Here is a 25,183-nt window from a genome sequence, read left to right on the forward strand (position 1 = left end):
AGCAGATTGCACAGGATAGAGTAGCATGGAGAGCTGCATCAAACCACTCTCAGGATTGAAGACAACAACAACAACGGAGCTCCATCGCAGTCTTTAACACTGGTAGCATGCCACGACAGTGTGGACGTGAACCGTATGTGCAGTTGACGGACTTTGAGCGAGGGCGTATAATCAGCACGCGGGAGGCCGGGTGGACGTACCGCCGAATTGCTCAACACGTGGGGCGTGAGGTCTCCACAGTACATCGATGTTGTCGCCAGTGGTCGGCGGAAGGTGCACGTGCCCGTCTACCTGGGACCAGACCGCAGCGACACACGGATGCACGCCAAGACCGTAGGATCCTACGCAGTGCCGTAGGGGACCGCACCGCCACTTCCCAGCAAATTAGGGACACTGTTGCTTCTGGGGTATCGGCGAGGACTATTCGCAACCGTCTCCATGAAGCTGGGCTACGGTCCCGCACACCGTTAGGCCGTCTTCCGCTCACGCCCCAACATCTTGCAGCCCGCCTCCAGTGGTGTCGCGACAGGAGTGAATGGAGGGACGAATGGAGACGTGTCGTCTTCAGCGATGAGAGTCGCTTCTGCCTTGGTGCCAATGATGGTCGTATGCATGTTTGGCGCCGTGCAGGTGAGCGCCACAATCAGGACTGCATACGACCGAGGCACACAGGGCCAACACCCGGCATCATGGTGTGGGGAGCGATCTCCTACACTGGCCGTACACCTCTGGTGATCGTCGAGGGGACACTGAATAGTGCACGGTACATCCAAACCGTCATCGAACCCATCGTTCTACCATTCCTAGACCGGCAAGGGAACTTGCTGTTCCAACAGGACAATGCACGTCCGCATGTATCCCGTGCCACCCAACGTGCTCTTGAAGGTGTAAGTCAACTACCCTGGCCAGCAAGATCTCCGGATCTGTCCCCCATTGAGCATGTTGGGGACTGGATGAAGCGTCGTCTCAACGCGGTCTGCACGTCCAGCACGAACGCTGGTCCTACTGAGGCGCCAGGTGGAAATGGCATGGCAAGCCGTTCCACAGGACTACATCCAGCATCTCTACGATCGTCTCCATGGGAGAATAGCAGCCTGCAATGCTGCGAAAGGTGGATATACACTGTACTAGTGCCGACATTGTGCATGCTCTGTTGACTGTGTCTATGTGCCTGTGGTTCTGTCAGTGTGATCATGTGATGTATCTGACCCCAGGAATGTGTCAATAAAGTTTCCCCTTCCTGGGACAATGAATTCACGGTGTTCTTATTTCAATTTCCAGGAGTATATATATATATATATATATATATATATATATATATATATATATATATATATATATATATGTGTGTGTGTGTGTGTGTGTGTGTAACTTTTGAATATTATTATGGTAAATGGATTGTTTGTGTTCTCTATCAAAATCTTTCGTTTGCTAACTGAGCCTATCAGTAGTTAGTGCCTTCAGTAGTTAGAATCTGTCATTTAGCTGGCAGTATTGGTGCTCGGTGTATTGCAGTAGTTCGAGTAACGAAGATTTTTACGAGGCAAGTGATTCATGAAAGGTATAAGTTATTGTTAAATAGGGCCATTCTTTTGTAGGGATCATTGAAAGTCAGATTGCGTTGCGCTAAAAATAGTGTGTCAGTTTAGCGTTGTTCAGAATAAGTATAAAGGGAAATGAAACTCTCTGGCAGATTAAAACTGTGTGCCGGAACAAGACTCGAACTCTGGACCTTTACCTATCGCGGGCAAGTGATCCACCAACTGAGCGACTCAAGCACGACTCACGCCCGGTACTCAGCTTTACTTCTGCCAGTACCTCGTCTCCTACCTTCCAAACTTTACAGAAGCTCTCCTGCGGACATTCCAGATCTAGCACTCTTGGAAGAAAGGATATTGCGGAGACATGGCTTATCCACAGCCTGGGGGATGTTTCCAGAATGAGATTTTCACTCTGCAGCGGAGTGTGCGCTGGTATGAAACGTCCTGGCACATTAAAACTGTGTGTCGGACCGAGACATTGTAATTCTGTCAGAGACGGCAAAGGACTTGGAAGAGCAGTTGAACGGAATGGACAGTGTCTTGAAAGGAGGATATAAGATGAACATCAACAAAAGCAAAACGAGGATAATGGAATGTAGTCAAATTAAATCGGGTGATGCTGAGGGAATTAGATTAGGAAATGAGACACTTAAAGTAGTAAAGGAGTTTAGCTATTTAGGAAGTAAAATAACTGATGATGGTCGAAGTAGAGAGGATATAAAATGTAGACTGGCAATGGCAAGGAAAGCGTTTCTCAAGAAGAGAAATTTGTTAACATCGAATATAGATTTATGTATCAGGAAGTCGTTTATGAAAGTATTTGTTTGGAGTGTAGCCATGTATGGAAGTGAAACATGGACGATAACTACTTTGGACAAGAAGAGAATAGAAGCTTTCGAAATGTGGTGCTACAGAAGAATGCTGAAGATTAGATGGGTAGATCACGTAACTAATGAGGAGGTATTGAATAGGATTGTGGAGAAGAGAAGTTTGTGGCACAACTAGACTAGAAGAAGGGATCGGTTGGTAGGACATGTTTTGAGGCATCAAGGGATCACAAATTTAGCATTGGAGGGCAGCGTGGAGGGTAAAAATCGTAGAGGGAGACCAAGAGATGAATACACTAAGCAGATTCAGAAGGATGTAGGTTGCTGTAGGTACTGGGAGATGAAGCAGATTGCACAGGATAGAGTAGCATGGAGAGCTGCATCAAACCAGTCTCAGGATTGAAGACAACAACAACAACGGAGCTCCATCGCAGTCTTTAACACTGGTAGCATGCCGCGACAGCGTGGACGTGAACCGTATGTGCAGTTGACGGACTTTGAGCGAGGGCGTATAATCAGCATGCGGGAGGCCGGGTGGACGTACCGCCGAATTGCTCAACACGTGGGGCGTGAGGTCTCCACAGTACATCGATGTTGTCGCCAGTGGTCGGCGGAAGGTGCACGTGCCCGTCTACCTGGGACCAGACCGCAGCGACACACGGATGCACGCCAAGACCGTAGGATCCTACGCAGTGCCGTAGGGGACCGCACCGCCACTTCCCAGCAAATTAGGGACACTGTTGCTTCTGGGGTATCGGCGAGGACTATTCGCAACCGTCTCCATGAAGCTGGGCTACGGTCCCGCACACCGTTAGGCCGTCTTCCGCTCACGCCCCAACATCTTGCAGCCCGCCTCCAGTGGTGTCGCGACAGGAGTGAATGGAGGGACGAATGGAGACGTGTCGTCTTCAGCGATGAGAGTCGCTTCTGCCTTGGTGCCAATGATGGTCGTATGCATGTTTGGCGCCGTGCAGGTGAGCGCCACAATCAGGACTGCATACGACCGAGGCACACAGGGCCAACACCCGGCATCATGGTGTGGGGAGCGATCTCCTACACTGGCCGTACACCTCTGGTGATCGTCGAGGGGACACTGAATAGTGCACGGTACATCCAAACCGTCATCGAACCCATCGTTCTACCATTCCTAGACCGGCAAGGGAACTTGCTGTTCCAACAGGACAATGCACGTCCGCATGTATCCCGTGCCACCCAACGTGCTCTTGAAGGTGTAAGTCAACTACCCTGGCCAGCAAGATCTCCGGATCTGTCCCCCATTGAGCATGTTGGGGACTGGATGAAGCGTCGTCTCAACGCGGTCTGCACGTCCAGCACGAACGCTGGTCCTACTGAGGCGCCAGGTGGAAATGGCATGGCAAGCCGTTCCACAGGACTACATCCAGCATCTCTACGATCGTCTCCATGGGAGAATAGCAGCCTGCATTGCTGCGAAAGGTGGATATACACTGTACTAGTGCCGACATTGTGCATGCTCTGTTGACTGTGTCTATGTGCCTGTGTTTCTGTCAGTGTGATCATGTGATGTATCTGACCCCAGGAATGTGTCAATAAAGTTTCCCCTTCCTGGGACAATGAATTCACGGTGTTCTTATTTCAATTTCCAGGAATATATATATATATATATATATATATATATATATATATATATATATATATATATATGGGTGTGTGTGTGTGTGTGTGTGTAACTTTTGAATATTATTATGGTCAATGGATTGTTTGTTCTCTATCAAAATCTTTCGTTTGCTAACTGAGCCTATCAGTAGTTAGTGCCTTCAGTAGTTAGAATCTGTCATTTAGCTGGCAGTATTGGTGCTCGGTGTATTGCAGTAGTTCGAGTAACGAAGATTTTTACGAGGCAAGTGATTCATGAAAGGTATAAGTTATTGTTAATCAGGGCCATTCTTTTGTAGGGATCATTGAAAGTCAGATTGCGTTGCGCTAAAAATAGTGTGTCAGTTTAGCGTTGTTCAGAATAAGTATAAAGGGAAATGAAACTCTCTGGCAGATTAAAACTGTGTGCCGGAACAAGACTCGAACTCTGGACCTTTACCTATCGCGGGCAAGTGATCCACCAACTGAGCGACTCAAGCACGACTCACGCCCGGTACTCAGCTTTACTTCTGCCAGTACCTCGTCTCCTACCTTCCAAACTTTACAGAAGCTCTCCTGCGGACATTCCAGATCTAGCACTCTTGGAAGAAAGGATATTGCGGAGACATGGCTTATCCACAGCCTGGGGGATGTTTCCAGAATGAGATTTTCACTCTGCAGCGGAGTGTGCGCTGGTATGAAACTTCCTGGCACATTAAAACTGTGTGTCGGACCGAGACATTGTAATTCTGTCAGAGACGGCAAAGGACTTGGAAGAGCAGTTGAACGGAATGGACAGTGTCTTGAAAGGAGGATATAAGATGAACATCAACAAAAGCAAAACGAGGATAATGGAATGTAGTCAAATTAAATCGGGTGATGCTGAGGGAATTAGATTAGGAAATGAGACACTTAAAGTAGTAAAGGAGTTTAGCTATTTAGGAAGTAAAATAACTGATGATGGTCGAAGTAGAGAGGATATAAAATGTAGACTGGCAATGGCAAGGAAAGCGTTTCTCAAGAAGAGAAATTTGTTAACATCGAATATAGATTTATGTATCAGGAAGTCGTTTATGAAAGTATTTGTTTGGAGTGTAGCCATGTATGGAAGTGAAACATGGACGATAACTACTTTGGACAAGAAGAGAATAGAAGCTTTCGAAATGTGGTGCTACAGAAGAATGCTGAAGATTAGATGGGTAGATCACGTAACTAATGAGGAGGTATTGAATAGGATTGTGGAGAAGAGAAGTTTGTGGCACAACTAGACTAGAAGAAGGGATCGGTTGGTAGGACATGTTTTGAGGCATCAAGGGATCACAAATTTAGCATTGGAGGGCAGCGTGGAGGGTAAAAATCGTAGAGGGAGACCAAGAGATGAATACACTAAGCAGATTCAGAAGGATGTAGGTTGCTGTAGGTACTGGGAGATGAAGCAGATTGCACAGGATAGAGTAGCATGGAGAGCTGCATCAAACCAGTCTCAGGATTGAAGACAACAACAACAACGGAGCTCCATCGCAGTCTTTAACACTGGTAGCATGCCGCGACAGCGTGGACGTGAACCGTATGTGCAGTTGACGGACTTTGAGCGAGGGCGTATAATCAGCATGCGGGAGGCCGGGTGGACGTACCGCCGAATTGCTCAACACGTGGGGCGTGAGGTCTCCACAGTACATCGATGTTGTCGCCAGTGGTCGGCGGAAGGTGCACGTGCCCGTCTACCTGGGACCAGACCGCAGCGACACACGGATGCACGCCAAGACCGTAGGATCCTACGCAGTGCCGTAGGGGACCGCACCGCCACTTCCCAGCAAATTAGGGACACTGTTGCTTCTGGGGTATCGGCGAGGACTATTCGCAACCGTCTCCATGAAGCTGGGCTACGGTCCCGCACACCGTTAGGCCGTCTTCCGCTCACGCCCCAACATCTTGCAGCCCGCCTCCAGTGGTGTCGCGACAGGAGTGAATGGAGGGACGAATGGAGACGTGTCGTCTTCAGCGATGAGAGTCGCTTCTGCCTTGGTGCCAATGATGGTCGTATGCATGTTTGGCGCCGTGCAGGTGAGCGCCACAATCAGGACTGCATACGACCGAGGCACACAGGGCCAACACCCGGCATCATGGTGTGGGGAGCGATCTCCTACACTGGCCGTACACCTCTGGTGATCGTCGAGGGGACACTGAATAGTGCACGGTACATCCAAACCGTCATCGAACCCATCGTTCTACCATTCCTAGACCGGCAAGGGAACTTGCTGTTCCAACAGGACAATGCACGTCCGCATGTATCCCGTGCCACCCAACGTGCTCTTGAAGGTGTAAGTCAACTACCCTGGCCAGCAAGATCTCCGGATCTGTCCCCCATTGAGCATGTTGGGGACTGGATGAAGCGTCGTCTCAACGCGGTCTGCACGTCCAGCACGAACGCTGGTCCTACTGAGGCGCCAGGTGGAAATGGCATGGCAAGCCGTTCCACAGGACTACATCCAGCATCTCTACGATCGTCTCCATGGGAGAATAGCAGCCTGCATTGCTGCGAAAGGTGGATATACACTGTACTAGTGCCGACATTGTGCATGCTCTGTTGACTGTGTCTATGTGCCTGTGTTTCTGTCAGTGTGATCATGTGATGTATCTGACCCCAGGAATGTGTCAATAAAGTTTCCCCTTCCTGGGACAATGAATTCACGGTGTTCTTATTTCAATTTCCAGGAATATATATATATATATATATATATATATATATATATATATATATATATATATATATATATATGGGTGTGTGTGTGTGTGTAACTTTTGAATATTATTATGGTAAATGGATTGTTTGTTCTCTATCAAAATCTTTCGTTTGCTAACTGTGCCTATCAGTAGTTAGTGCCTTCAGTAGTTAGAATCTGTCATTTAGCTGGCAGTATTGGTGCTCGGTGTATTGCAGTAGTTCGAGTAACGAAGATTTTTACGAGGCAAGTGATTCATGAAAGGTATAAGTTATTGTTAATCAGGGCCATTCTTTTGTAGGGATCATTGAAAGTCAGATTGCGTTGCGCTAAAAATAGTGTGTCAGTTTAGCGTTGTTCAGAATAAGTATAAAGGGAAATGAAACTCTCTGGCAGATTAAAACTGTGTGCCGGAACAAGACTCGAACTCTGGACCTTTACCTATCGCGGGCAAGTGATCCACCAACTGAGCGACTCAAGCACGACTCACGCCCGGTACTCAGCTTTACTTCTGCCAGTACCTCGTCTCCTACCTTCCAAACTTTACAGAAGCTCTCCTGCGGACATTCCAGATCTAGCACTCTTGGAAGAAAGGATATTGCGGAGACATGGCTTATCCACAGCCTGGGGGATGTTTCCAGAATGAGATTTTCACTCTGCAGCGGAGTGTGCGCTGGTATGAAACTTCCTGGCACATTAAAACTGTGTGTCGGACCGAGACATTGTAATTCTGTCAGAGACGGCAAAGGACTTGGAAGAGCAGTTGAACGGAATGGACAGTGTCTTGAAAGGAGGATATAAGATGAACATCAACAAAAGCAAAACGAGGATAATGGAATGTAGTCAAATTAAATCGGGTGATGCTGAGGGAATTAGATTAGGAAATGAGACACTTAAAGTAGTAAAGGAGTTTAGCTATTTAGGAAGTAAAATAACTGATGATGGTCGAAGTAGAGAGGATATAAAATGTAGACTGGCAATGGCAAGGAAAGCGTTTCTCAAGAAGAGAAATTTGTTAACATCGAATATAGATTTATGTATCAGGAAGTCGTTTATGAAAGTATTTGTTTGGAGTGTAGCCATGTATGGAAGTGAAACATGGACGATAACTACTTTGGACAAGAAGAGAATAGAAGCTTTCGAAATGTGGTGCTACAGAAGAATGCTGAAGATTAGATGGGTAGATCACGTAACTAATGAGGAGGTATTGAATAGGATTGTGGAGAAGAGAAGTTTGTGGCACAACTAGACTAGAAGAAGGGATCGGTTGGTAGGACATGTTTTGAGGCATCAAGGGATCACAAATTTAGCATTGGAGGGCAGCGTGGAGGGTAAAAATCGTAGAGGGAGACCAAGAGATGAATACACTAAGCAGATTCAGAAGGATGTAGGTTGCTGTAGGTACTGGGAGATGAAGCAGATTGCACAGGATAGAGTAGCATGGAGAGCTGCATCAAACCAGTCTCAGGATTGAAGACAACAACAACAACGGAGCTCCATCGCAGTCTTTAACACTGGTAGCATGCCGCGACAGCGTGGACGTGAACCGTATGTGCAGTTGACGGACTTTGAGCGAGGGCGTATAATCAGCACGCGGGAGGCCGGGTGGACGTACCGCCGAATTGCTCAACACGTGGGGCGTGAGGTCTCCACAGTACATCGATGTTGTCGCCAGTGGTCGGCGGAAGGTGCACGTGCCCGTCTACCTGGGAGCAGACCGCAGCGACACACGGATGCACGCCAAGACCGTAGGATCCTACGCAGTGCCGTAGGGGACCGCACCGCCACTTCCCAGCAAATTAGGGACACTGTTGCTTCTGGGGTATCGGCGAGGACTATTCGCAACCGTCTCCATGAAGCTGGGCTACGGTCCCGCACACCGTTAGGCCGTCTTCCGCTCACGCCCCAACATCTTGCAGCCCGCCTCCAGTGGTGTCGCGACAGGAGTGAATGGAGGGACGAATGGAGACGTGTCGTCTTCAGCGATGAGAGTCGCTTCTGCCTTGGTGCCAATGATGGTCGTATGCATGTTTGGCGCCGTGCAGGTGAGCGCCACAATCAGGACTGCATACGACCGAGGCACACAGGGCCAACACCCGGCATCATGGTGTGGGGAGCGATCTCCTACACTGGCCGTACACCTCTGGTGATCGTCGAGGGGACACTGAATAGTGCACGGTACATCCAAACCGTCATCGAACCCATCGTTCTACCATTCCTAGACCGGCAAGGGAACTTGCTGTTCCAACAGGACAATGCACGTCCGCATGTATCCCGTGCCACCCAACGTGCTCTTGAAGGTGTAAGTCAACTACCCTGGCCAGCAAGATCTCCGGATCTGTCCCCCATTGAGCATGTTGGGGACTGGATGAAGCGTCGTCTCAACGCGGTCTGCACGTCCAGCACGAACGCTGGTCCTACTGAGGCGCCAGGTGGAAATGGCATGGCAAGCCGTTCCACAGGACTACATCCAGCATCTCTACGATCGTCTCCATGGGAGAATAGCAGCCTGCAATGCTGCGAAAGGTGGATATACACTGTACTAGTGCCGACATTGTGCATGCTCTGTTGACTGTGTCTATGTGCCTGTGGTTCTGTCAGTGTGATCATGTGATGTATCTGACCCCAGGAATGTGTCAATAAAGTTTCCCCTTCCTGGGACAATGAATTCACGGTGTTCTTATTTCAATTTCCAGGAGTATATATATATATATATATATATATATATATATATATATGTGTGTGTGTGTGTGTGTGTGTGTGTAACTTTTGAATATTATTATGGTAAATGGATTGTTTGTGTTCTCTATCAAAATCTTTCGTTTGCTAACTGAGCCTATCAGTAGTTAGTGCCTTCAGTAGTTAGAATCTGTCATTTAGCTGGCAGTATTGGTGCTCGGTGTATTGCAGTAGTTCGAGTAACGAAGATTTTTACGAGGCAAGTGATTCATGAAAGGTATAAGTTATTGTTAAATAGGGCCATTCTTTTGTAGGGATCATTGAAAGTCAGATTGCGTTGCGCTAAAAATAGTGTGTCAGTTTAGCGTTGTTCAGAATAAGTATAAAGGGAAATGAAACTCTCTGGCAGATTAAAACTGTGTGCCGGAACAAGACTCGAACTCTGGACCTTTACCTATCGCGGGCAAGTGATCCACCAACTGAGCGACTCAAGCACGACTCACGCCCGGTACTCAGCTTTACTTCTGCCAGTACCTCGTCTCCTACCTTCCAAACTTTACAGAAGCTCTCCTGCGGACATTCCAGATCTAGCACTCTTGGAAGAAAGGATATTGCGGAGACATGGCTTATCCACAGCCTGGGGGATGTTTCCAGAATGAGATTTTCACTCTGCAGCGGAGTGTGCGCTGGTATGAAACGTCCTGGCACATTAAAACTGTGTGTCGGACCGAGACATTGTAATTCTGTCAGAGACGGCAAAGGACTTGGAAGAGCAGTTGAACGGAATGGACAGTGTCTTGAAAGGAGGATATAAGATGAACATCAACAAAAGCAAAACGAGGATAATGGAATGTAGTCAAATTAAATCGGGTGATGCTGAGGGAATTAGATTAGGAAATGAGACACTTAAAGTAGTAAAGGAGTTTAGCTATTTAGGAAGTAAAATAACTGATGATGGTCGAAGTAGAGAGGATATAAAATGTAGACTGGCAATGGCAAGGAAAGCGTTTCTCAAGAAGAGAAATTTGTTAACATCGAATATAGATTTATGTATCAGGAAGTCGTTTATGAAAGTATTTGTTTGGAGTGTAGCCATGTATGGAAGTGAAACATGGACGATAACTACTTTGGACAAGAAGAGAATAGAAGCTTTCGAAATGTGGTGCTACAGAAGAATGCTGAAGATTAGATGGGTAGATCACGTAACTAATGAGGAGGTATTGAATAGGATTGTGGAGAAGAGAAGTTTGTGGCACAACTAGACTAGAAGAAGGGATCGGTTGGTAGGACATGTTTTGAGGCATCAAGGGATCACAAATTTAGCATTGGAGGGCAGCGTGGAGGGTAAAAATCGTAGAGGGAGACCAAGAGATGAATACACTAAGCAGATTCAGAAGGATGTAGGTTGCTGTAGGTACTGGGAGATGAAGCAGATTGCACAGGATAGAGTAGCATGGAGAGCTGCATCAAACCACTCTCAGGATTGAAGACAACAACAACAACGGAGCTCCATCGCAGTCTTTAACACTGGTAGCATGCCGCGACAGCGTGGACGTGAACCGTATGTGCAGTTGACGGACTTTGAGCGAGGGCGTATAATCAGCACGCGGGAGGCCGGGTGGACGTACCGCCGAATTGCTCAACACGTGGGGCGTGAGGTCTCCACAGTACATCGATGTTGTCGCCAGTGGTCGGCGGAAGGTGCACGTGCCCGTCTACCTGGGACCAGACCGCAGCGACACACGGATGCACGCCAAGACCGTAGGATCCTACGCAGTGCCGTAGGGGACCGCACCGCCACTTCCCAGCAAATTAGGGACACTGTTGCTTCTGGGGTATCGGCGAGGACTATTCGCAACCGTCTCCATGAAGCTGGGCTACGGTCCCGCACACCGTTAGGCCGTCTTCCGCTCACGCCCCAACATCTTGCAGCCCGCCTCCAGTGGTGTCGCGACAGGAGTGAATGGAGGGACGAATGGAGACGTGTCGTCTTCAGCGATGAGAGTCGCTTCTGCCTTGGTGCCAATGATGGTCGTATGCATGTTTGGCGCCGTGCAGGTGAGCGCCACAATCAGGACTGCATACGACCGAGGCACACAGGGCCAACACCCGGCATCATGGTGTGGGGAGCGATCTCCTACACTGGCCGTACACCTCTGGTGATCGTCGAGGGGACACTGAATAGTGCACGGTACATCCAAACCGTCATCGAACCCATCGTTCTACCATTCCTAGACCGGCAAGGGAACTTGCTGTTCCAACAGGACAATGCACGTCCGCATGTATCCCGTGCCACCCAACGTGCTCTTGAAGGTGTAAGTCAACTACCCTGGCCAGCAAGATCTCCGGATCTGTCCCCCATTGAGCATGTTGGGGACTGGATGAAGCGTCGTCTCAACGCGGTCTGCACGTCCAGCACGAACGCTGGTCCTACTGAGGCGCCAGGTGGAAATGGCATGGCAAGCCGTTCCACAGGACTACATCCAGCATCTCTACGATCGTCTCCATGGGAGAATAGCAGCCTGCAATGCTGCGAAAGGTGGATATACACTGTACTAGTGCCGACATTGTGCATGCTCTGTTGACTGTGTCTATGTGCCTGTGGTTCTGTCAGTGTGATCATGTGATGTATCTGACCCCAGGAATGTGTCAATAAAGTTTCCCCTTCCTGGGACAATGAATTCACGGTGTTCTTATTTCAATTTCCAGGAGTATATATATATATATATATATATATATATATATATATATATATATATATATATATATATATATATATGTGTGTGTGTGTGTGTGTGTGTGTGTGTGTAACTTTTGAATATTATTATGGTAAATGGATTGTTTGTTCTCTATCAAAATCTTTCGTTTGCTAACTGTGCCTATCAGTAGTTAGTGCCTTCAGTAGTTAGAATCTGTCATTTAGCTGGCAGTATTGGTGCTCGGTGTATTGCAGTAGTTCGAGTAACGAAGATTTTTACGAGGCAAGTGATTCATGAAAGGTATAAGTTATTGTTAAATAGGGCCATTCTTTTGTAGGGATCATTGAAAGTCAGATTGCGTTGCGCTAAAAATAGTGTGTCAGTTTAGCGTTGTTCAGAATAAGTATAAAGGGAAATGAAACTCTCTGGCAGATTAAAACTGTGTGCCGGAACAAGACTCGAACTCTGGACCTTTACCTATCGCGGGCAAGTGATCCACCAACTGAGCGACTCAAGCACGACTCACGCCCGGTACTCAGCTTTACTTCTGCCAGTACCTCGTCTCCTACCTTCCAAACTTTACAGAAGCTCTCCTGCGGACATTCCAGCTCTAGCACTCTTGGAAGAAAGGATATTGCGGAGACATGGCTTATCCACAGCCTGGGGGATGTTTCCAGAATGAGATTTTCACTCTGCAGCGGAGTGTGCGCTGGTATGAAACGTCCTGGCACATTAAAACTGTGTGTCGGACCGAGACATTGTAATTCTGTCAGAGACGGCAAAGGACTTGGAAGAGCAGTTGAACGGAATGGACAGTGTCTTGAAAGGAGGATATAAGATGAACATCAACAAAAGCAAAACGAGGATAATGGAATGTAGTCAAATTAAATCGGGTGATGCTGAGGGAATTAGATTAGGAAATGAGACACTTAAAGTAGTAAAGGAGTTTAGCTATTTAGGAAGTAAAATAACTGATGATGGTCGAAGTAGAGAGGATATAAAATGTAGACTGGCAATGGCAAGGAAAGCGTTTCTCAAGAAGAGAAATTTGTTAACATCGAATATAGATTTATGTATCAGGAAGTCGTTTATGAAAGTATTTGTTTGGAGTGTAGCCATGTATGGAAGTGAAACATGGACGATAACTACTTTGGACAAGAAGAGAATAGAAGCTTTCGAAATGTGGTGCTACAGAAGAATGCTGAAGATTAGATGGGTAGATCACGTAACTAATGAGGAGGTATTGAATAGGATTGTGGAGAAGAGAAGTTTGTGGCACAACTAGACTAGAAGAAGGGATCGGTTGGTAGGACATGTTTTGAGGCATCAAGGGATCACAAATTTAGCATTGGAGGGCAGCGTGGAGGGTAAAAATCGTAGAGGGAGACCAAGAGATGAATACACTAAGCAGATTCAGAAGGATGTAGGTTGCTGTAGGTACTGGGAGATGAAGCAGATTGCACAGGATAGAGTAGCATGGAGAGCTGCATCAAACCAGTCTCAGGATTGAAGACAACAACAACAACGGAGCTCCATCGCAGTCTTTAACACTGGTAGCATGCCGCGACAGCGTGGACGTGAACCGTATGTGCAGTTGACGGACTTTGAGCGAGGGCGTATAATCAGCACGCGGGAGGCCGGGTGGACGTACCGCCGAATTGCTCAACACGTGGGGCGTGAGGTCTCCACAGTACATCGATGTTGTCGCCAGTGGTCGGCGGAAGGTGCACGTGCCCGTCTACCTGGGACCAGACAGCAGCGACACACGGATGCACGCCAAGACCGTAGGATCCTACGCAGTGCCGTAGGGGACCGCACCGCCACTTCCCAGCAAATTAGGGACACTGTTGCTTCTGGGGTATCGGCGAGGACTATTCGCAACCGTCTCCATGAAGCTGGGCTACGGTCCCGCACACCGTTAGGCCGTCTTCCGCTCACGCCCCAACATCTTGCAGCCCGCCTCCAGTGGTGTCGCGACAGGAGTGAATGGAGGGACGAATGGAGACGTGTCGTCTTCAGCGATGAGAGTCGCTTCTGCCTTGGTGCCAATGATGGTCGTATGCATGTTTGGCGCCGTGCAGGTGAGCGCCACAATCAGGACTGCATACGACCGAGGCACACAGGGCCAACACCCGGCATCATGGTGTGGGGAGCGATCTCCTACACTGGCCGTACACCTCTGGTGATCGTCGAGGGGACACTGAATAGTGCACGGTACATCCAAACCGTCATCGAACCCATCGTTCTACCATTCCTAGACCGGCAAGGGAACTTGCTGTTCCAACAGGACAATGCACGTCCGCATGTATCCCGTGCCACCCAACGTGCTCTTGAAGGTGTAAGTCAACTACCCTGGCCAGCAAGATCTCCGGATCTGTCCCCCATTGAGCATGTTGGGGACTGGATGAAGCGTCGTCTCAACGCGGTCTGCACGTCCAGCACGAACGCTGGTCCTACTGAGGCGCCAGGTGGAAATGGCATGGCAAGCCGTTCCACAGGACTACATCCAGCATCTCTACGATCGTCTCCATGGGAGAATAGCAGCCTGCAATGCTGCGAAAGGTGGATATACACTGTACTAGTGCCGACATTGTGCATGCTCTGTTGACTGTGTCTATGTGCCTGTGGTTCTGTCAGTGTGATCATGTGATGTATCTGACCCCAGGAATGTGTCAATAAAGTTTCCCCTTCCTGGGACAATGAATTCACGGTGTTCTTATTTCAATTTCCAGGAGTATATATATATATATATATATATATATATATATATATATATATATATATATATATATATATATATATATATATATGTGTGTGTGTGTGTGTGTGTGTGTGTGTGTGTGTGTGTGTAACTTTTGAATATTATTATGGTAAATGGATTGTTTGTTCTCTATCAAAATCTTTCGTTTGCTAACTGTGCCTATCAGTAGTTAGTGCCTTCAGTAGTTAGAATCTGTCATTTAGCTGGCAGTATTGGTGCTCGGTGTATTGCAGTAGTTCGAGTAACGAAGATTTTTACGAGGCAAGTGATTCATGAAAGGTATAAGTTATTGTTAATCAGGGCCATTCTTTTGTAGGGATCATTGAAAGTCAGATTGCGTTGCGCTAAAAATAGTGTGTCAGTTTAGCGTTGATCAGAATAAGTATAAAGGGAAATGAAACTCTCTGGCAGATTAAAACTGTGTGCCGGAACAAGACTCGAACTCTGGACCTTTACCTATCGCGGGCAAGTGATCCACCAACTGAGCGACTCAAGCACGACTCACGCCCGGTACTCAGCTTTACTTCTGCCAGTACCTCGTCTCCTACCTTCCAAACTTTACAGAAGCTCTCCTGCGGACATTCCAGATCTAGCACTCTTGGAAGAAAGGATATTGCGGAGACATGGCTTATCCACAGCCTGGGGGATGTTTCCAGAATGAGATTTTCACTCTGCAGCGGAGTGTGCGCTGGTATGAAACTTCCTGGCACATTAAAACTGTGTGTCGGACCGAGACATTGTAATTCTGTCAGAGACGGCAAAGGACTTGGAAGAGCAGTTGAACGGAATGGACAGTGTCTTGAAAGGAGGATATAAGATGAACATCAACAAAAGCAAAACGAGGATAATGGAATGTAGTCAAATTAAATCGGGTGATGCTGAGGGAATTAGATTAGGAAATGAGACACTTAAAGTAGTAAAGGAGTTTAGCTATTTAGGAAGTAAAATAACTGATGATGGTAGAAGTAGAGAGGATATAAAATGTAGACTGGCAATGGCAAGGAAAGCGTTTCTCAAGAAGAGAAATTTGTTAACATCGAATATAGATTTATGTATCAGGAAGTCGTTTATGAAAGTATTTGTTTGGAGTGTAGCCATGTATGGAAGTGAAACATGGACGATAACTACTTTGGACAAGAAGAGAATAGAAGCTTTCGAAATGTGGTGCTACAGAAGAATGCTGAAGATTAGATGGGTAGATCACGTAACTAATGAGGAGGTATTGAATAGGATTGTGGAGAAGAGAAGTTTGTGGCACAACTAGACTAGAAGAAGGGATCGGTTGGTAGGACATGTTTTGAGGCATCAAGGGATCACAAATTTAGCATTGGAGGGCAGCGTGGAGGGTAAAAATCGTAGAGGGAGACCAAGAGATGAATACACTAAGCAGATTCAGAAGGATGTAGGTTGCTGTAGGTACTGGGAGATGAAGCAGATTGCACAGATTAGAGTAGCATGGAGAGCTGCATCAAACCAGTCTCAGGATTGAAGACAACAACAACAACGGAGCTCCATCGCAGTCTTTAACACTGGTAGCATGCCGCGACAGCGTGGACGTGAACCGTATGTGCAGTTGACGGACTTTGAGCGAGGGCGTATAATCAGCATGCGGGAGGCCGGGTGGACGTACCGCCGAATTGCTCAACACGTGGGGCGTGAGGTCTCCACAGTACATCGATGTTGTCGCCAGTGGTCGGCGGAAGGTGCACGTGCCCGTCTACCTGGGACCAGACAGCAGCGACACACGGATGCACGCCAAGACCGTAGGATCCTACGCAGTGCCGTAGGGGACCGCACCGCCACTTCCCAGCAAATTAGGGACACTGTTGCTTCTGGGGTATCGGCGAGGACTATTCGCAACCGTCTCCATGAAGCTGGGCTACGGTCCCGCACACCGTTAGGCCGTCTTCCGCTCACGCCCCAACATCTTGCAGCCCGCCTCCAGTGGTGTCGCGACAGGAGTGAATGGAGGGACGAATGGAGACGTGTCGTCTTCAGCGATGAGAGTCGCTTCTGCCTTGGTGCCAATGATGGTCGTATGCATGTTTGGCGCCGTGCAGGTGAGCGCCACAATCAGGACTGCATACGACCGAGGCACACAGGGCCAACACCCGGCATCATGGTGTGGGGAGCGATCTCCTACACTGGCCGTACACCTCTGGTGATCGTCGAGGGGACACTGAATAGTGCACGGTACATCCAAACCGTCATCGAACCCATCGTTCTACCATTCCTAGACCGGCAAGGGAACTTGCTGTTCCAACAGGACAATGCACGTCCGCATGTATCCCGTGCCACCCAACGTGCTCTTGAAGGTGTAAGTCAACTACCCTGGCCAGCAAGATCTCCGGATCTGTCCCCCATTGAGCATGTTGGGGACTGGATGAAGCGTCGTCTCAACGCGGTCTGCACGTCCAGCACGAACGCTGGTCCTACTGAGGCGCCAGGTGGAAATGGCATGGCAAGCCGTTCCACAGGACTACATCCAGCATCTCTACGATCGTCTCCATGGGAGAATAGCAGCCTGCAATGCTGCGAAAGGTGGATATACACTGTACTAGTGCCGACATTGTGCATGCTCTGTTGACTGTGTCTATGTGCCTGTGGTTCTGTCAGTGTGATCATGTGATGTATCTGACCCCAGGAATGTGTCAATAAAGTTTCCCCTTCCTGGGACAATGAATTCACGGTGTTCTTATTTCAATTTCCAGGAGTATATATATATATATATATATATATATATATATATATATATATGTGTGTGTGTGTGTGTGTGTGTGTGTGTGTGTGTGTGTGTGTAACTTTTGAATATTATTATGGTAAATGGATTGTTTGTTCTCTATCAAAATCTTTCGTTTGCTAACTGTGCCTATCAGTAGTTAGTGCCTTCAGTAGTTAGAATCTGTCATTTAGCTGGCAGTATTGGTGCTCGGTGTATTGCAGTAGTTCGAGTAACGAAGATTTTTACGAGGCAAGTGATTCATGAAAGGTATAAGTTATTGTTAATCAGGGCCATTCTTTTGTAGGGATCATTGAAAGTCAGATTGCGTTGCGCTAAAAATAGTGTGTCAGTTTAGCGTTGATCAGAATAAGTATAAAGGGAAATGAAACTCTCTGGCAGATTAAAACTGTGTGCCGGAACAAGACTCGAACTCTGGACCTTTACCTATCGCGGGCAAGTGATCCACCAACTGAGCGACTCAAGCACGACTCACGCCCGGTACTCAGCTTTACTTCTGCCAGTACCTCGTCTCCTACCTTCCAAACTTTACAGAAGCTCTCCTGCGGACATTCCAGATCTAGCACTCTTGGAAGAAAGGATATTGCGGAGACATGGCTTATCCACAGCCTGGGGGATGTTTCCAGAATGAGATTTTCACTCTGCAGCGGAGTGTGCGCTGGTATGAAACTTCCTGGCACATTAAAACTGTGTGTCGGACCGAGACATTGTAATTCTGTCAGAGACGGCAAAGGACTTGGAAGAGCAGTTGAACGGAATGGACAGTGTCTTGAAAGGAGGATATAAGATGAACATCAACAAAAGCAAAACGAGGATAATGGAATGTAGTCAAATTAAATCGGGTGATGCTGAGGGAATTAGATTAGGAAATGAGACACTTAAAGTAGTAAAGGAGTTAAGCTATTTAGGAAGTAAAATAACTGATGATGGTCGAAGTAGAGAGGATATAAAATGTAGACTGGCAATGGCAAGGAAAGCGTTTCTCAAGAAGAGAAATTTGTTAACATCGAATATAGATTTATGTATCAGGAAGTCGTTTATGAAAGTATTTGTTTGGAGTGTAGCCATGTATGGAAGTGAAACATGGACGATAACTACTTTGGACAAGAAGAGAATAGAAGCTTTCGAAATGTGGTGCTACAGAAGAATGCTGAAGATTAGATGGGTAGATCACGTAACTAATGAGGAGGTATTGAATAGGATTGTGGAAAAGAGAAGTTTGTGGCACAACTAGACTAGAAGAAGGGATCGGTTGGTAGGACATGTTTTGAGGCATCAAGGGATCACAAATTTAGCATTGGAGGGCAGCGTGGAGGGTAAAAATCGTAGAGGGAGACCAAGAGATGAATACACTAAGCAGATTCAGAAGGATGTAGGTTGCTGTAGGTACTGGGAGATGAAGCAGATTGCACAGGATAGAGTAGCATGGAGAGCTGCATCAAACCAGTCTCAGGATTGAAGACAACAACAACAACGGAGCTCCATCGCAATCTTTAACACTGGTAGCATGCCGCGACAGCGTGGACGTGAACCGTATGTGCAGTTGACGGACTTTGAGCGAGGGCGTATAATCAGCATGCGGGAGGCCGGGTGGACGTACCACCGAATTGCTCAACACGTGGGGCGTGAGGTCTCCACAGTACATCGATGTTGTCGCCAGTGGTCGGCGGAAGGTGCACGTGCCCGTCTACCTGGGACCAGACAGCAGCGACACACGGATGCACGCCAAGACCGTAGGATCCTACGCAGTGCCGTAGGGGACCGCACCGCCACTTCCCAGCAAATTAGGGACACTGTTGCTTCTGGGGTATCGGCGAGGACTATTCGCAACCGTCTCCATGAAGCTGGGCTACGGTCCCGCACACCGTTAGGCCGTCTTCCGCTCACGCCCCAACATCTTGCAGCCCGCCTCCAGTGGTGTCGCGACAGGAGTGAATGGAGGGACGAATGGAGACGTGTCGTCTTCAGCGATGAGAGTCGCTTCTGCCTTGGTGCCAATGATGGTCGTATGCATGTTTGGCGCCGTGCAGGTGAGCGCCACAATCAGGACTGCATACGACCGAGGCACACAGGGCCAACACCCGGCATCATGGTGTGGGGAGCGATCTCCTACACTGGCCGTACACCTCTGGTGATCGTCGAGGGGACACTGAATAGTGCACGGTACATCCAAACCGTCATCGAACCCATCGTTCTACCATTCCTAGACCGGCAAGGGAACTTGCTGTTCCAACAGGACAATGCACGTCCGCATGTATCCCGTGCCACCCAACGTGCTCTTGAAGGTGTAAGTCAACTACCCTGGCCAGCAAGATCTCCGGATCTGTCCCCCATTGAGCATGTTGGGGACTGGATGAAGCGTCGTCTCAACGCGGTCTGCACGTCCAGCACGAACGCTGGTCCTACTGAGGCGCCAGGTGGAAATGGCATGGCAAGCCGTTCCACAGGACTACATCCAGCATCTCTACGATCGTCTCCATGGGAGAATAGCAGCCTGCAATGCTGCGAAAGGTGGATATACACTGTACTAGTGCCGACATTGTGCATGCTCTGTTGACTGTGTCTATGTGCCTGTGGTTCTGTCAGTGTGATCATGTGATGTATCTGACCCCAGGAATGTGTCAATAAAGTTTCCCCTTCCTGGGACTATGAATTCACGGTGTTCTTATTTCAATTTCCAGGAGTATATATATATATATATATATATATATATATATATATATATATATATATATGTGTGTGTGTGTGTGTGTGTGTGTGTGTGTGTGTAACTTTTGAATATTATTATGGTAAATGGATTGTTTGTTCTCTATCAAAATCTTTCGTTTGCTAACTGTGCCTATCAGTAGTTAGTGCCTTCAGTAGTTAGAATCTGTCATTTAGCTGGCAGTATTGGTGCTCGGTGTATTGCAGTAGTTCGAGTAACGAAGATTTTTACGAGGCAAGTGATTCATGAAAGGTATAAGTTATTGTTAATCAGGGCCATTCTTTTGTAGGGATCATTGAAAGTCAGATTGCGTTGCGCTAAAAATAGTGTGTCAGTTTAGCGTTGATCAGAATAAGTATAAAGGGAAATGAAACTCTCTGGCAGATTAAAACTGTGTGCCGGAACAAGACTCGAACTCTGGACCTTTACCTATCGCGGGCAAGTGATCCACCAACTGAGCGACTCAAGCACGACTCACGCCCGGTACTCAGCTTTACTTCTGCCAGTACCTCGTCTCCTACCTTCCAAACTTTACAGAAGCTCTCCTGCGGACATTCCAGATCTAGCACTCTTGGAAGAAAGGATATTGCGGAGACATGGCTTATCTACAGCCTGGGGGATGTTTCCAGAATGAGATTTTCACTCTGCAGCGGAGTGTGCGCTGGTATGAAACTTCCTGGCACATTAAAACTGTGTGTCGGACGGAGACTCCGCTGCAGAGTGAAAATCTCATTCTGGAATCATCCCCCAGGCTGTGGCTAAGCCATGTCTCCGAAATATCCTTTCTTTCAGGAGTGCTAGTTCTGCAAGGTTCGCAGGAGAGCTTCTGTAAAGTTTGGAAGGTAGGAGGCGAGGTACTGGCAGAAGTAAAGCTGTGAGGACGGGGCGTGAATCGTTCTTGGATAGCTCAGGTGGTAGAGCACTTGCCTGCGAAAGGCAAAGGTCCCGAGTTTGAGTCTGGGTCCGGCACACAGTCTTAATCTGTCAAGGAGTTTCATATCGGCACACACTCCGCTACAGAGTGAAAATCTCATTCTGGAAAGAGGGAAATGTCTGAGTATGTTCAGTTCTGGTCAGCTGTTTGAAAATCAAATAACTTAAGAGGTTTTCCAGCAGTCATTTTTAAATTTTTCTAAGGGGATGGTTCAATAAATACAGTTTTCGTTCGCCTTGGAGTTGTGCAACACGGAAATATTTATTCAGTGTTTCCTCTTCAACCGAAGCTGTTTTTCTTCAGTTACACTTGGTTTTTTCTTTCTTTTTTTTTTTTTTAAATCGTAAGTGTTCATGTTATGGATGTTGTGTTCCTCGGTTCCTAGGTGTATTGTAATGGAGATACACTGTCTGGTTGGTTGGTTGGTTGGTTGGTTGTGGGAGGAGACCAGACAGCGAGGTTATCGGTCTCATTAGATAAGGGATGGACGGGGTAGGAAGTCGGCCGTGCCCTTTCAAAGGAACCATCCCGGCATTTGCCCGGAGTGATTTACGGAAATCACGGAAAACCTAAGTCAGGACGGCCGGACTGGACTGAACCGTCGTCCTCCCGAATGCGATTCCAGTGTGCTAACCACTGCGCCACCCCGCTCGGTACTACACCGTCCAGTCACATTAACGTGATCGCCTACCAGAAGCCTGGAGAACCGCGTTTCTGAGGACGGACCGCTGCTAGACGTGCAGGAAGAGATTGAATGAGGAGGTTCTGGAAGGCACCGACAGGCTCTGGAGCCACGCAAGCTCGAGTGCTGTGGCCAGCTGAGCTACGTCTGTTGAGGGTTCATGCAGCGAACAGTCCGATCGGGGGGCGCCCACAGATTCTCGACTGGGCTTAAATCCGGGAAATTTGATGTCAGGGTATACGGTAATCTCATGCTGTTGCTCCTCTAATGACATGTCGCATTGTCCTGCTGGTAGCTGCTATCGTGACGAGGAAGAACGCACTGTATGTAGGGTTGAAAATGGTCCCCCAAGGTTACATGCATACTTTTGTGTTGATCCGTTGTGCCTTCCAGAACGACGAGATCACCCAGGGAATGCACTCCAGTCTGGAACCTTCCCACTATTTTTATTTTTTTGTGGTTTTATGGCGCACAACTACAGTGGTCATTAGCGCCCAGACTAAGTTATGAATGCACTGCGAGGCACAAGGTTAAAACAGCAACTAAAAAGGACAACACTATAAAAGGCACATTAGCAGGCGAGGGATTGAAAGAAAACAGCATAACCAAATGTCCTTAGACAGGTCTGTCAAGTGGATAAAACGAAGAACGCGAGCAGCTGCTCCCGGGTCATCTGTTAAAATGTCATCCAGAGTACATAGCACGCCAAGATCAATGCGCAGTGCATTAAAATTCGGACAAGACATTAAAATGTGGCGTACCGTCAGCAATTGCCCACATAGGCAGAACGGCGTCGGCACAGCCGTCATCAGATGGCGATGGCTGAACAGGAAGTGTCCAATCCGTAACCGGGCGAAAGCGACCTTCTCCCGCCGAGAAGGGCGTGAAGAGGTCGTCCAAGCCGTGGGGAGAGGTTTCAAGGCCCGAACCTTGTTTTCAGTAAGTGTAGACCAATCGGCATGCCACAGCGATAAAATGCGCTGACAAATGACACTGCTAAAATCAGATGAAGGCACCCAACAAGAAGCTGTCCGAGGCTGGAGAACCTCAGCCTTGACCGCGGCATCTGCAGCTTCGTTCCCAGGGATACTGACATGGCCAGGAACCCACATAAAGCTAACCCGAGAACCGTCGTCCACGAGCTGCTGAAGAGAGCGCTGGATCCGGTGCACGAAAGGGTAAACCGGATACGGATCACTGAGGCTCTGGATGGGGCTCAGGGAATCGGACAGGTGACATAAGCAGAATGTCGGCGGCGGTGGATGTAAAGAACAGCCTGATAGAGGGGAAATAGCTCAGCTGTGAAGACCGAACAATGGGCATGGAACCGGTATTTAAAACTGTGTGCCCCGACAATAAAAGAACACCCGACATCGTCATTGGTCTTAGAACCATCTGTATAAATGAAGATCGTATTAATGAACTTCGAACGAAGTTCGACAAACCACGAGCGATATACCGAAGCTGGGGTAACCTCCTTTGGGAGCGAGCTGACGTCTCAGTCAACGCGAACCTGAGCCTGGAGCCAAGGTGGCGTTTGGCTCCCGCCCACTCTAAAGGTTGCAGGGAGTGAAAAATCGAGTTGCTGAAGGAGGCGACGAAAGCGAACTCCAGGGGGTAGCAGGGCAGAGACATACAACCCGTATTGACGGCCGAGAGATTCGTCAAAAAAGGAACGATAAGACGGGTGGTCGGGCACTGATAATAGCCGACAGGCATACCGACAAAGCAGTATATCGCGCCGGTAGGTTAGTGGCAATTCACCGGCTTCAGCATGAAGACTCTCGACGGGGATTAGTGTAGAACGCTCCGATTGCAAGACGTAGCCCCCGATGTTGTATAGAGTTGAGGCGGCGTTTCTCACGGTACACTCCAAGGGTCATCTGCCCGATGGAGAATAAACGTGATTCATCTGAGAAGGCCACCTGCTGCCACTCAGCGGACGTGCAGTTACGCGGTACTGGCGTGCAAGTTATAGCCTTCTTCTCCGATGAACAGCGGTCAGCATAGGCGAAGGAAACGCGCCTGCAGCGAAGGCTTATATGCAGCACCGTTCGTTGAACGGTAGGTGAGGAGACAGTTGGTATCCCCTTCTTTAATCTAGGCAAAGTTGCTCAACACTTGCACGTATTTTATCCCATACAAATCTCCGCAGTCGTAGTTCATTCCTGTCTTCTATGGTCTGCGGTACACCACAGCAGGGCTGTTGATTAAACATCGATATATCGCAAGTTTTTTTAAAAAATATATCGATAAATATCCACCATATTTTATCACTGGTATTATAACGTGACTCAGTGTGCAGTCTCCTAGTCAATAAAAGTTTGAGTTCCTCCATTTAACATGAATTTCGAGAAGGAGTTTATTGCACGAGATAAGTACCAAAACACCAAATTGGATCTTGCTTGCAAATTGGATGATCTCGGAATTAAATTTTTGCAACGCGGTGATTTAATTAGGGGATATAATTTTATTTAGAGTAGAATATTTCTTTTGACATTGGTCTGGCTTTGAATTGCGTAAATACCTTTATTGAAGTGTTTTGAATTTTCACGTCAGAGGAAGGTGCGATGTAAGTGCCGCGTTTATTCCGTTGACAGAGAAGAGAGCGCTTTTGCTTTATTGTGTTTTGTTGGACGAAGGCGTGTGCGTGAATCAATAATTCGCCTTGGTCATTCGTCCGTATTATTTCTAGGGAAAAGTGCAACATTGTGTAATTGGTACATTAATCCAGTTCTGTCGCGTGGTAACGTCGCCGAGAGTAGTTTAAAGTCTCAGAGAAAACTCAAATAACACTATGTTACAGGACGCGCTCAGACGCATTGTGTGCGATTGACTTTGCCGAATTAATTGAAAACAGCAGATTTGAACAGCCGCGCGATATACAATAGTGCGGTGCGTAAGTAATTTACGCAGATTTGAAGACACATCATCATCATCATCATCATCAGCCAGTTCAGTCATTAAATGATGCGGCCTCTTCGAGTCGTGGACTCAGGTAGTCTTTCAGCAGTCTTCTTCACGTGGGACGGTCTTGGGCAGTTCTCTGCCAGGTGTTACCACCGATCTTCTTGATGTATTTGTCATATCTGTCTGGTGGTCTTCCTCTAGGCCTCCGGTGCTCTCTCGGACTCCACTCCAGTACTAGTTTCGTCCATCTGTTGTCTTCTCTTCTTGCGACGTGGCCAGCCCACGGCCATTTCAAGGAACCTACTGTCTCTAAGATATCGTTAAGCTCCGTCACAGACCGGATGTCATCTGCCCTTTTCCTGTCCT

The sequence above is a fragment of the Schistocerca gregaria genome, chromosome 7 (genome assembly GCF_023897955.1).
Source record: "Schistocerca gregaria isolate iqSchGreg1 chromosome 7, iqSchGreg1.2, whole genome shotgun sequence".
In the NCBI taxonomy this organism is placed as follows: domain Eukaryota; kingdom Metazoa; phylum Arthropoda; class Insecta; order Orthoptera; family Acrididae; genus Schistocerca; species Schistocerca gregaria.